Genomic DNA, 13,293 nt, shown 5'->3' on the forward strand with positions numbered 1-13,293 from the left:
TAATCCATCATCACAGACGCACTACATCTGGCAGGATTCGTGAGGGGTAGAGGCGGGAAAGGGGTGGGAAGGAACCCCTACATGCACTGCACATAGACATGGCTATAGGGCACGGCCCACAACTGTTTTAAAATGTTTGACTTGGAACATGAATGGCCTAGGGGATAAGATCAAAAGGACCATGGTCATGCAGTACCTGTGTCTCCTGACCTAGCCCTCCTTCAGGAGACGAATTTGAAAAGCAGCCAGTGTCTCGAACTTAATAGATATGGCTACGCGTTAGAAGCCCATGCAGGCTTCACAACAGGATCCTGGGGTATGGCAATGCTGGACAAGAACTCTGTGCCATTGATAAGAGGCAGCATCTGGGAGAGCTCACTGGGCACGTATGTGTCCTTAGCTGCAACATGGGAGGGGCGCAATCTTAACATATGCTCAGCATACATCCCAATAAAACTCCAGACTGACACTCTCCTTAAATTAAGTAAAACATCACGGACAAGCCGCCAGGAATACATATTTTGGGTGGAGATATGAACGTGGTGATGTCATATGAGCTAGACAAAACCTCAACACAGGCCCATAGGGTTGGACAAAAATGCTATGGATATTTGCTAAGGCAATGGGCCTTTCAGACCTGTGGCGACTACACAATCCAACCAGTAGACAGTACACGCATATCTCTGCAGCACACGGTTCTGGCTCATGCATTGACTACCTCTTCACGCAGTGCATGCACGTCTGTCACTTCAGAGGAGCACAAGATAGAGCCAGAGGCATCTCACATCACTCCCCAGTAGAGGTCCTTATCCAGGGCCCGGTTGAAAACTATACTACACCCCCACGTATTGGACCCTGGCACTTCCTGGATAGAGAATTACAAGATAAATTTACCAACCTAATGCAACAATATTTTGATGAAAACTCTGTGTCAGTGGACTCCCACTTCACCCTATGGGAAGCGTACAAAGTAGTGGGGAGGGACTACCTGCAAGCCACAATAGGAGGTCAAAAGAAGGAGAGGCGCTCTAAGTGCAACACACTAGAACAGGAACTAATGCACCTAGAATTGGGCATCAAAGGTACTGGAGCAAACATCCATGATCTGCACCACTCAATTTGCCTCAAAAGTAACGAACTCAGGGATGTGGAGGAGGGAACGGCCCGACACCACGCAGTGACAACACAGAGGCACCTATATGACCTTGGGGAAAAGGCCACTAAATGTATTGCTTGGTTTGAACGGATAGACAAAGAGAGGAACTGGGTTTCTGAAATTTGCACAGTTAATGGTGTAAAGCGGGGACCGGGAGCGGACATAGCAGAGACATTTGTGACCTACTACGAATCGCTTTACCAATCAAGGACAGGCAAATCCGAAGACGAGGGCAGGGATTTTCTTGAAGACATCTCTTGTACAAAAATTTCTGAAAGTAGAACAAGAACCAACTGATCTGATCATTCAGCAACAGCTTTCCGTGGCCAAAAGTGAGCTAACAGACTTCTTAGAAGCAATAAACAAGAAAAAATGGGAGGCAAGCAGACTTGCATATCATGATTATGGAGAGGGATGTGGAAAATTTCTGGCATGGAAAACAAAATCAGACCTGGTCAGGAACACAGTGAGAAACTTGAAATGCCCTACTACAAAGAGAGTTTTAGATAAGGACGAAGAAATTGAGGAAGCATTTGTAAAATAAATTTCTTTTCAGATTTATATTCTAAAGATTTAAACCCCTCGCCAGATATGCTGGAGACCTTTTTTCATGATATCCGACTTCCTATTTTATCCACAGATGATAAGGAAAAACTGAGTAACCAGATTACGATAGAGGAAGTCATAGAAACAATCAAAACCTTAAATAAGGGGAAAGCATCAGGCCCAGATGCCATCCCAAATGAAATTTATACTACCCTGAAAGACAAGCTAGCACCGTTTTTATGCCAACTTTTTTAACTCACTGTTTCAGGAGGCGCAGGAAATAGCATTATCATGGAATGAGGCATCTATCACATTAATCTTGAAGCCAAATAAAAACCCGGAAAATTGTGAATACTATCGGCCCATTTCATTGTTAAATAGTGATCATAAAATTTACACCCAAATATTAACAAAAAGATTGGATAAAGTGGCAGCCTAATCATTCATCCGGATCAGAAGGGTTTTGTAAAAGAAAGGCAATTAAAAGAACTAACACAGGATCTAATAGGCGCAATAGATTTGGCAACCACCTATCAGACGCCATTGGCAGTATTAACATTTGACGCTGCCAAGGCCTTCAATAGGGTCAGTTGGCCCTTTTTAATAGAAGTATTAAACCGCTTCAATTTGGGAGACTGCTTTGTGGAGGCAGTTAAAGATCTCTATAAGTCACCTTCGGCAAGGGTACTGGTCAATGGGAGTATAAACAAAGCAATTTAGAATCTTCCGGGGAACCAGGCAGGGCTGCTCCCTATCCTCTCCTTTTTAAATCTCTACATAGAGCCCCTGGCCTGTAAACTAAGATCATGTCAAGAAATTCCACCTTTTACTTGCATGGGCTGGGAAAAATGTGCAGATGATTTAATGATTCTGACAAGAGATGTTGAAAAAAGCCCTCCCAGATATTTGGGCTCAATTAATTAACTTTGGAAAGGTATCCGGGTACTCCATTAATCAGCAGAAAACAGAGCTGATGCTGTGGAATTCCCCTTATAAGGGCCCACTTGTAAAATCGCAAATAAGATATCTTGGGTTCCAAATAACAAAAGAAATAGATAAAATTGCTCAATTAAACTTTGAAAAAACCCTGTCCAGTGTAAAATAACAACTGCAGGCATGGGAAAATTTTCCGTTATCCATTATAGGAAGGTCTAACCTACTAAAAATGTCGATCCTACCTAGATTCACCTTTCTCTTTGACACCATTCCCTTAGAATTCCACAAAGTATGGTTCAAGAAAGTGTAAGGGCTTTTCCCCTCATTTAATTGAGGAAGGAAGACCTCCAGAATTTCACAAAAGAAACTTAGACGGAAAAAACCTAACGGTGGTATAGCCACACTGGATCTTTATCTATATTATTGCGCCTTCCACCTCAAAAACTTTCGCCAACTCCTTAATAATTCCCAGGCATACTCTCCTCTTTTTACAGCTTTAACCACTCCTTACATCCCCCAAGCCGACTCATACCTGTTAGAATTTGGCCATCCAAAATTCTACAAAAAAAGTAAGGCTGAAGATTCTCACTGCTGCCCTAAAAGTTTGGTTTCAAGTACGGACTTTGCTAGGCATATCATACTATAACCAAGAAGCACCAATCTGTGACTCCTCGGGCACCCCGGCATGTTAGCAGGATATTCTGTCACTACCGCTACGTAGAGCCGGAATAGTTAAATGGGGAGAATTAATAATGGAAAAAGACCTACGGCCACATGCATCATCGGGACATTTTGCGATTCCTTATTTGCGAATAATAGGGAATCGCAAATAAGGAATCGCAAAATGGGAGGCATTAATTTATTCGCATAATTTTTGCGATTCGGTGAAAATCGCAATTTTTACCGAATCGCAAGGATTATGCGAATTCTAAATTGCGATTTCGCAATTCCCATTGATTCCTACGGGCCAAAAGGCCCATAGGAATCAATGGGAAGGCATTGACATTTTGCGAATTTCTATTTGCGATTCGCAAAATGTTAATGCATTACATGGGTGCAGGGGGGGGTCCAAATGACCCCCCCTGCACCCCTGAAATGCATTTTTAAGTGCATGTTTCACACACACATGTCCTAAGGACATGTGTGTCTGTAACATTACAGTGTTTAAAATGCAATTTTGAGCATTTTTAAACTTTTTCGCAAATTACCACGAGGTTCAACCTCGTGGTAATTTGCACCCCCTAATTGTGAATTCGCAATTTAAAATGCAATCATGCATTGCTTTTAAGGAATCGCAAATTTGCGATTCCTTAAAAGAAATCGCATTTTTGGAATTCGCTAAAAATTGCGATTTTCCCAAAAAATGTTGATGCATCCTAAAAAGATATTTAGGAATCGCAAACGGCCTAATTTACCGATTCTCACCGTTTGCGACTACTAAATGCCTTGATGCATGTGGGCCCAAATCCCTCGGCAGTGTTTTTCTGCTCTAACAAACAATACCGTTTCAAGATTTAAATACTTGCAAATTCTTGGCTGTTCAAGATCAAGCAGACAGGAGCTACAAGTTAACGGGGACCTAATAAAACAAATTGCTACTAGATCAACCAAAAAGAAGGTGGCTGCCTGGTACTGGCTTTTGGTAGAAACTGGAGATAATAAAGCGATCCCGTTTACAGAAAGCTGGAAGAAGGACATGCCAGGCGAAGACCTCGACACTCTCGGGCAAGTATCAATGTCTACGCTTTGGTCATGTGTGAAAGCTGCCCCACTGAAAAGAAATCATATCTTTACTGTCCACAAGGCATACTGGACACCTTCTAAACTTTCTAAAATGGGAGACGGAGCGGTAAGAAAGTGCCCGAAGTGTGGTGACATCAATGCAAACGAGGTTCATATATTTTGGCAATGTCCTTCAATCAAGTCTTTCTGGGATCATGTAAGTAACATTATCTCTGAAATTATGGGAGGAATAGTAGGGTTAACTACATCAACAGTGATTTTTGGGGTAAGCGTAAAAGAGGTGGCAGATCAAGTTTTTTTCCAGGGATCAGAGGGAACTACTTTTTGTACTGATTCTTTTGGCACAACGGGAAATACATATTAAATGGGTTACACCGATCCCACCTACTAAGTCAGAATGGATTACCTCAGTCCAACATATTTCAACTCTTGATTGAGGAAGTAAAAGAAGTAAAAAAACAAGTTTTTGGGATATTTAAGATCAGTGGTTTATTTCTTTTGCCTCTCTCTAAGTTGGTTTTTCCCATTTTCCCCTACACTGTTCTAGGCTGACTATATCTCTTGCTTTATATTGCGCATGTTTTAAAATAGGTGCCTTTTCTTTCTTTTTTTCTTCTTTTTTTCCTATGGTCCAATGATTACAAATTGGCTCATGTTGGCTGAAAGGACATAAAACTATCCAAAGCTAGACGGGAGATGCCTACATATAAGGAGAACCTGATCTTTGTCTACTAAAAACTGCTGTTGTGGAGAAATACCCGGGGGTTAGACCAACTAACTAACCAACTCTTCTCTGAGAAGTGACTGGGTATTTTTTCTTTGTTTCCATCTTGGATAGAGGTTTGCAGTATTTTTGATTAAGCCGGCTATATCCTCCAACTCTTTGAGCTTTCTTTGTTAAATGAGAATTAAAAAAAAAAGACATCTCTCTCCCAATACTTGCTGCTGAGGATAGGAAAGTGATCAACGGTGACCTAAAAAAGGAATAGGTGGAAGAGGACATAAAAGATTTACAATCCGGAAAGGTGGCCGAACCTAACGGACTGATTGCAGAATTCTTTAAATGCATAGCCACAAAGGTGGCTCAGCCAATGCTTGACAGTTTTCACACTGCACTGGAAGAGGGGAGTTTGTTGAAGACTTGAGGCTGGCTACAATAGTGTGTTGTCTACAAAAGGGGGAGGGTTTCAATAGGAAAAGTCGAAATTACCACTCGTGTAGAGTGGAAGGTCCAGCTGCAGTATTCGCCCAAGGAGACAGTATGAACAACAAGGTACTGTGCTGTTCCTAATGGAAGTGAGTGTATGGGTCACACAGGTGTTTGGATGTCGTAGGGTCTATGGGAGTCCTACAGTTGGGCATCCATTAGTTGGATATAATGTCCTCACACACCCTTGCATGTGTCATGCTTCAGCATTGGCAATGCTCCTCGTTGGGTCGGCGGTGCAATACCCAACGGGCGACACCTCAAAGAAGGGCTCTTTGGCGGAGATCTTCAATCCAACAGCCGTATGGGTGAAGTGCGGGTGTGGGGCCAGGATGGTGTAGATGTCCTAGTGAATTAAAATGAGGCTAGGAGTACCAGGATCAGGTTTATTCTGGGGGTCCCCTGCTTAAATTAAAAGGAAATACTAGCCTGTATTCAATGGGATATTATGCTCCCTTATTCGAGACTCGACTAGTGTGTGTAGGAATTGGTCAACATGTTTCTCGCAAACGTACAGTGACTAGCGATTCATCAGGACCTATGTCAGTAGTTAATCTTTATAGGAAAACTGTCTACACTAAAAAATTCTACTAAGTTAGGTATACATCACTAACTGTAAAGTGAAAACAATGTGGTACCTGTGTTGCGCTGTATCTGCCTATGTTGGGAGACAAAGGAAGAAAATCACAACAGGTTTATACAACCAAAACAAACAAAGGTGACATCTTACACAACTGACGGACTCTTTCACTTGGGAACTGAGGGGGCACACTAACTGCAATACCTCCTGATATGCCCTTGCGGGCTGTATTATGTGGGAATGACAGCTCGTCCAATAAAGACACGAATTTCTGAGCACTGAAGCAACTTTCAGTACAAAAAAAATAACACTAAGATGTGCAGGCGTTTCATAGAACGGAGCCACACGGCTGACTCTTTAAAGTGTTTAATCCTGGAAGCCAACAACAGCTCTTCTAAGCAGAACCTGTTCATCAAAGAACAAAGGTGGATACATCGCTTGGCCTCTGACACGACAGGGCTCAATGAGGACATTCCGTGGAGCTCCCTCTAGGGGAACTCCATCCGTCTCCTGACACCCAACACAGGTCGCTCCTTTGGAGTGACAGTCTGACAAGAATAGGAACCTGTCCTGTTATGAATCAGACTGTCCTGGGCACAATGCATTCTTTATTTCTACATTTGATAGGGTGTCCGACATCTGGCATAATACATACTTATCCCATTGACCATGGTATAGCCATAAAGTCATGCATGTCCCAACAGTCATGCCGCACTCATCATACACAGATGACACACCCAGGGAGTTGGGCTGTAGCGAAACCCACATCCCCTCATCATGGTTTTTGGCCACGAGGGACAATGGACGCAACCACCGGGCACTCTAATACGGGTAGTTTATTGAAGTCACTCCACATTGACCTTACATCTTCTGAAGGAAGGGGGTAACTTACAATCAAGACAGCACCACGTGGCAGGATGACACATTTATATGGTTTGGTTAGTTAGGTTAAAACTCTCCCCTCCCTTCTCCACACCACTGTGATATGGCCTCCCAAGTTACCACACACATCTTGTGGCGCGCATAATACCAACCTTTGTAAAAGAGTGCTGTATTCAATTGTAAGTACCGAGGGGCAACACACTTGGGTTTTTCCCACCCCCGATTTCCCAAGATCATCACCATGGCCATTGCCCATGCGGGTACGCCGTTGGAGAGTTTTATCCGGAGAATACGAGGCACCAATAATTGTATAATGGCTTCCAGAACCAGGAGCATTTATAATATACCTTCCTAGCATACATCTAGTCGACCAAGGGTACATAATTCCCAGAATACAGCCTTACACATCTTGACCCGGCCTTGATGCACCTATTGTCATTACAAGGGAACGTTCTCCCTTTTACCACTATGACATGGCTGCCTTACTCACCGCGCACACCACGTGATGCGCGCTCTGTCGATCGAAACTGCGATACCTCCAACCTAGTCAGGTGACTCCTTAGACGTAATAAAATAGATGGCAGCCGGGCAGCGGATCACCACCCGGACCCGGCGGAAGAGGGGTAGGTGTTACCGAGAAGACACGGGACAACACAAGTAAGTGCACGCCAGGGCACAGGCGCCCTTGGGACTTTGGGCACAACCTGAGCGTTTTCCCTGCATGCCACATAGCCTGGATAGGGGAGAGAGAGGGGGTTGGATGAGGGAAGCCCGGACCGTTACCACAGCCGGCACCACCTGTTCCTTTCTACGCTTCATTTAATGGCCAGGTTGGTTCCCTTTCAGTTATCGACTACCCAGTTTTCATACTCAGAGGGAGAGTATTATTTAGAAGGTCACTGAGATTCTTGCAAACATGCAATGCGAAGCAGCCCAGCAGTAGATCATACTACCTGTAATATTTGAGGGCACGCAAGCCAGCTCCAACACTTCACACGTGAATTATTGCCAGAAGCCGGCTTATTTGAGGTTCTCCTGGAAGTTTACAAACGGCCTTTTTCAGGACACCTGAGTCTGGGGATTGATTATTGTTTATATAAGGGGACACTAATATTTTAAACACACAATGCGTCCCGGCCCATGGTCTGTATAACCCATACCATCATTTGGCAAGCTAGCCAGCTCTAACACACTACGCGGTATCAAGTACAAGAGGCCAACTCATGTGAATCCCCGCTGGCAGGCTTGTGCAACTGTGACCGGCAGCTTAAATTTGTGAGCCCCCGCTCAATCAAGCACATATTAGACTTCAGGCCACGCTACATCCTGTGGTCTCTGGTTAGGTGACGTTACTGCCGCTTAGGACATATAAGGTTGAAGTCCCTGGGGTTGCAGTGGTTTCCCGGCAGCTTGGCACATAGCGGGGATATTACAATGACTGCCCCACATGAGTCAGTTACCCTGAATCCTTTCCCGGGTGGGTGTTCGCTGCTGACCAACGCACAACCGGGTTCAGGAGTGGTTCCCCGGCTGCTTGATACTTGACGCGGTTAATACAATTTACTGACCCACTTGAGTCGGGACTCCCGTGCATGCACTATTTGCTGGCTAATAGATAATCAGGATAGTGATGTTGGCCAAATTCGCTCCGCCAGCTGTGCCTAGCCTACATTCCCATTATCAACAAGCATTTACAATGCAATGGTTTTGCCTTTGTTAAAGTTAGAGCGATTGGCATTGCTCTTGACATTATTTTTATTTATGGTTTTTTTTAACATAAATAAATGGCATTGTCATTTACAATGCCACTAGCTTTATCTCTCGCAAATGACACACACCAACACCCACAGAGAGCCCCCCCAACACACACAAACCCCCCCACACACACACCCACACAGAGCCCCCCCACACACAGCCACACAAAGCCCCCCACACACACCCACACAGAGCCCCCCCCCACACACACACCTTCTGGCCCATTATCTTTTCTCCTCATCAAAATAACTGCCACACCCCTTTCTTTGTTCTGAAAATGGTAGGTAGCAAGCCATTTCAAATCTAGGGGGCTGTGGCCTAAAGAGAACTTTCTGAGGGCATGGAAAGAACAGCAGTCTCCTTTTTCATGGATGAGCATCCCCTAGCGCGGTTCTTATGCTCCACCTGTCTTTCTTTGATACTTCCTCCATTCTTTCCATAGTGTCAACAGTGGGTCAATATGCTTTGTCCTTTCTTTCCATAGCATCATGGCCGCTGTTGGATTCGATACCAAGTACAATGCAACGGTTTTGCCTTTGACAAAGTTAGAGCTATTGGCACTTTAAATGACAAATTGTTTATTTATGTGTTAGTTTTGAAAACAGATAAATAAATGGCATGGTCATTTACAATGCCAATAGCTTAATCTTTTGCAAATGCGAGACCTATTGCATTTGCACCCACCCTCCCACACACACACACAGCCACACGCACACAGAGCCACACACAGAGCCCACCCCCACACACACACAGCCCTACACACACACAGCCCTACACACAAACAGCATCACACACACACACAGCATCACACACACACACACAGCATCACACACACACACACAGCATCACACACACACACACACAGCATCACACAGCATCACACACACACACAGCATCACACAGCATCACACACACACACACACAGCATCACACACACACACAGCATCACACACACACACACCATCACACACACACACACAGCATCACACACACACACAGCATCACACACACACACACACACAGCATCACACACACACACACACAGCATCACACACACACACAGCATCACACACACACAGCATCACACACACACACACAGCATCACACACACACACAGCATCACACACACAGCATCACACACACAGCATCACACACACAGCATCACACACACACAGCATCACACACACACAGCATCACACACACACAGCATCACACACACACACAGCATCACAGGGGAGCAAAGAATTATGTGACAGTGGAGCAACGAATTATGTGACAGGGGATCACATACAACAACGTGAACCAGGTTAAGGAAGATGTCAGGAGCTAAGGCACATAACCCCAACTAGCCCTTCGGTTCTCAAAAACAGTATTCAGAGGCTCGGCACCTCTTCTCACAGAGTAAGCACTAACTGCACTCACTGTATCAGCTTCCTGCGTTTAGGGCATGACTCAAAGGCAACGGCGAGTTGTCAAACTCATGAAGGAGAGTCACATGGGGACAAATTCTGTAAGAGGGACAGATAAAAACAAACATGTGCCTCGAATCAGAACCGCACATTCGTCAAAGCCAGGCTGGCAAACCTAGGTTCCCTAAAGGGGTAATCATTATTTCATTTTCCACGGGTATCCCTCAAGTCCTGAGCGCTACTTACCAAACAGTTCACCCAAACTCGCTGGTAATAGCTGGTTTCACCGTTCCACAATCACTAGTTATCAACTGGGAAATCTCAGAACTCAGCCCGCTGAGATCCGTGTACTTGTGTCGCATTCAGGAATCAAAATCTAAAACAACAAGCTTTAACTAATACAGAGACAGACTCGCATGCATACCACAGTCCACAACAGAGTCAGTTACACTCAGACAGAAAGACAACCTCACAAACACCTGGAAGCATGGTTTGTGCACACAGCATAAGGAACAATGCAGGCCCGCATGCTCGCAAGAATATATGAAGAAATTAAATGACACATGTAGCCAGACAAGAAGCGACAAACAAGATCAGTAGACCCGAGTACACCACAACTCGTTCACATGATAGACCCAAAATTGCCGCACACAATATATACATAAATTCTTGCGCACATTATAAGATAGGTAAAATAAGTATCCTGGTAAACGGACAACAGGCCAACCCGCACATCGCCAAGCACAACCTTGGGCTCAGGGAAATACTTCATGTCAGGTACCGTCAGAAAACGGCACAGAGACACGCGATCGGACAGGCACACAAAAACACAAAGAGGCAGACACACACTGGGGAAAGGCACAAAGTCAAGGAAAGACAGGCACAGAGAAACGCCAACAAACGGACACAGAAATATAAAATCAAGCAGGCACAATCCACGAACCTTCCATCTCCTACAGCCGGCCCGCTGCACACCAACGCGCCCCACCTAGGCCTAGCCCCACCTTCCCCCCACCAAACAACAAAAACGTTAGAACGGAGATGCGCCAACGGGGCACCGGCAGTGTGCCCCGACGCCTCCCCCTTCCTTCTCAGGCACTCACCGGGTCTCGTCGGCGGCTGGAGAGCTCCCTCTCCTCGGGACTCTCCTCGGTCTCCGGCGTAGGTTGCAGGCTGCTTCTTCCTCCACTTAGGTCCCGGGCCGGTAGCCAATCAGAGCACGGCCTGGGGAATGACGAGTGTCCCGCAGTACCGCCCCCGGCCTGCCTGACTTCCTGGTCGCGGGCCGGGCGGCGATGGGGACAATTCCTGAAAAAAACGAAAACGGGTCCGCGTTGACGGACAGATTCACCTCCCATGCCCCTTATGCGAACACGCATAAATAAAACACACGGAGAGCGGGAGGGGAGGGGAGGGGAGGGTGGGAACAAACACACGGAGAGCGGGAGGGGAGGGTGGGAACAAACACACGGAGAGCGGGAGGGGAGGGTGGGAACGAACACACGGAGAGCGGGAGGGGGGAGGGGGGCGGGGGGGGCAGGGGCGGGAACAAACACGCAGAGCAGGAAGGCAGTTGCGCGGAGAGCGGGAGGGGGGGGCGGGGGGGGCAGGGGCGGGAACAAACACGCAGAGCAGGAAGGCAGGTGCCGGCAATGCCGGACCAGATTCGGGGGCGTTCCCGGCGTCGCGTGACGTCGGCAAAAGCCAAAGAATCTCGGGAACGCCCCCGAGTCTCTTCCGGCATTGACGGACAGGCCCCTCGTCCAATGGCTAGGCTCCATTTATGGAGCCAGCCAATGAATGACGTGGGCCGACCCAAACCCACACTACAGTTCTCATTAGGTTTTCGCCTGCGCGAGAAAGATGCGCAGAGCGCATCTTTTCGCCAGGCAAAACCTAAAAAGCACCAGAAAGGTCACCAGTCAACCTTTGCGAAGGGCCTTCCAACGAGCGGCACCGCATCTTGTTTAGTAACGTGTCGTGCTTTTGATATTATGCAGCGGGCAGTTGATACACGTATAGGGCAAATGCATAATTATGCAGAAAACGCTGCACCCGCCAAATCACATAATTCCAGTGGCCCTGATCATGGAAGAGTGGTGAGGAAAAGACATGGCCTGAGAACATAAACAAAGAGCTGAACAGTGGGACAAGAATAACTGAGAACAAGGAAATGAAAAACCTGGGGAGACAAGAGAACTACCTGAGAACAGAAGAAGATGAGGGGTGAGTCAACAGGGTGGCCTGTGAACAGACAGCAGCAGGATGGGGTTCAAGGGGGTTCAGAACGGAGCAAGGGTGAAGAGCGCACTGGTCAGATAAGGGCATGGCGGTAGAAAAGAGAAGAGTGTGCTTCAAAGAGGAGAAGAAGGACAACGGTGGAGAGACCATGGAGTGACCTTGGACCAGGAGCCGTGAAGAGGAGAGCTCGCTCGCGCTTGGTGACGGTCTTCCAAACATACCTTTCATATTTATCAAAATACTTTTTTGTTGTGTGTTTCTGAGGCATTATAAAGTCGCCCCAGGGAGAGAGAGAAGCAATTATACGATTACCTAAAGACTTGTGAAAGACAATTGAAAAGTCATCCAAAGCTATTTTATATTGTTGACGAAAGATGTAAAACAGGAAATACAAGTGGAAATCACTTAGGGTGCTTCAGAGCGACCTAAACCACGCCCACATCTGTGGCTGCCAATCGTATCCAGAATTTCTGTGGTCGTTGTTGGCACTTGGGAGTGGGCGATGTGAAACTGTCACTGTGGAGGGTGCTGATGGCAGGGGGGGGGGGCAGTGACACGAGGAGAGAGGGGTGATGTGTTATCACAGTTCTGTTGTACAGAAGGGCGAGACACAGAGAAAACGAGGGCAAAGCGAAAGTGCTTTGGGACGAGGGGGCTATCACCTGGATTTTGATGTCATCACGAACGGGAGCGCTTTGGGATTTTACGTATTACGACAGAGAAAGATGGGACTTGGCAAGTCGAGCATAAGTGTGTGTCTAAAGCTGTTGAAAAGGACGGAGGGGGGATACGGGGGTCGGAGATCTGAATCGAGGTTACAGACCCAATAGCAGAGCTA

This window comes from Lissotriton vulgaris, chromosome 6 (genome assembly GCF_964263255.1).
Source record: "Lissotriton vulgaris chromosome 6, aLisVul1.2, whole genome shotgun sequence".
Classification (NCBI taxonomy): domain Eukaryota; kingdom Metazoa; phylum Chordata; class Amphibia; order Caudata; family Salamandridae; genus Lissotriton; species Lissotriton vulgaris.